Raw genomic sequence first — 505 nt, 5'->3', positions numbered from 1 at the left:
TGTCTATCTGCCAGACCAGGGCACAGTCTGACAGAGAGAGAGAGAGAGAGAGAGAGAGAGAGAGGTGGGGGGGGGAGAGAAGGGGGGTAAGAGGGAAAACAGCTTAACCTCAAAACACAGGAAACGTACGGTGTGGTTCCAAGAGTTCTACTTCTCTATCGCTCCTCTGCACTCCTAAACCCAGATGTTCATATTCCCTAAAGATGGAAGAGAGGCAGAGAGAGGCAGAGAGAGGCAGAGAGAGGCAGAGAGAGGCAGAGAGAGGCAGAGAGAGGCAGAGAGAGGCAGAGAGAGACAGAGACATAGAGAGACAGAGAGAGACAGAGAGAGAAAGAGAGAGAGAGAGATGAATAGTGAGGGTAAGAGAGACAGGCAAACAGCAATTGCTCTCTCTCTCTTTTTAAAGGCTTTACTTTGCAGGAACCTCTCTTTCCCTTCTTGAAAGAGAGGAGCTTTGAGGCAGGAAGATCATTTTCCAAAAGTAAGAGTTGATCCGAGCAGTTAG

This window comes from Osmerus eperlanus, chromosome 24 (genome assembly GCF_963692335.1).
Source record: "Osmerus eperlanus chromosome 24, fOsmEpe2.1, whole genome shotgun sequence".
Taxonomy (NCBI): domain Eukaryota; kingdom Metazoa; phylum Chordata; class Actinopteri; order Osmeriformes; family Osmeridae; genus Osmerus; species Osmerus eperlanus.
The sequence above is the reverse complement of the archived record's forward strand: the minus strand, read 5'-3'. Positions refer to the sequence as shown.